The sequence below is a fragment of the Schistocerca gregaria genome, unplaced genomic scaffold (genome assembly GCF_023897955.1).
Source record: "Schistocerca gregaria isolate iqSchGreg1 unplaced genomic scaffold, iqSchGreg1.2 ptg000696l, whole genome shotgun sequence".
Lineage (NCBI taxonomy): Eukaryota > Metazoa > Arthropoda > Insecta > Orthoptera > Acrididae > Schistocerca > Schistocerca gregaria.
Window position 1 is genome coordinate 618976 of NW_026062075.1, and position 754 is coordinate 619729.

Below are 754 nucleotides of genomic sequence, written 5' to 3' on the forward strand. Positions count from 1 at the left end.
CAAAAATTCACACAATTCAGAGCAATGATCAGTTAATGATTTCAGATTTCTAATATCAAGGCTATGTTTTTTACTTGTGGTGGCAGGCTGTTCTGTATCTTGGTTAAATGGTGCCATTGTTCATTGTTTGGACATGGAGTTTCCTATCTAATACAAAGTGTGTTTAAATGATGATAATGTAATAATAATCCTTTGAGTTATTTTCTCTTTGTCTTTTTTATGTGTTTTTTCTGTGTTTCTTCGCTCTGTTTGTATTTTGTCTTCATTGTTGTCCCGTGGTTGTAATTGTAAATTGTGTGAAGTAACGAGTTGAAATTATTTATCCTAAATAAGTGTTATTTTCTTATCAAGTGGTCATGGACCCAGGTGCCAGGTGTTACAGTACAACAAATAAAGGTGGAAAAAATTAATCCAGTACCTAATTTAGAGTCATGGCTCAAGAAGAGGAGGAATACAAGGTACTGTTGTTTAATGGGTAGAACTTTAGCAACTGAAAATTTAGGACTGAAATACTTCTATGTGAGCTGGAAGTGAGTTTTGTCTGAAAGAGATACATGGACATGGCTGAGACAGCTGAATGGCAAAACCGATAAGAAGTGTAAGTCTCAAGTAATCCAAAGAATTTCACAAAGTTGCTTGGAGTAGGCCTACACCAAAAATAAGAAATACATTAATTCAAACATTTGAGCTGAAAGGTATGGCTTTTATTAAGAACGGCCTTTAAAGTTTACTGCAAATGACAATAACTCTTGAA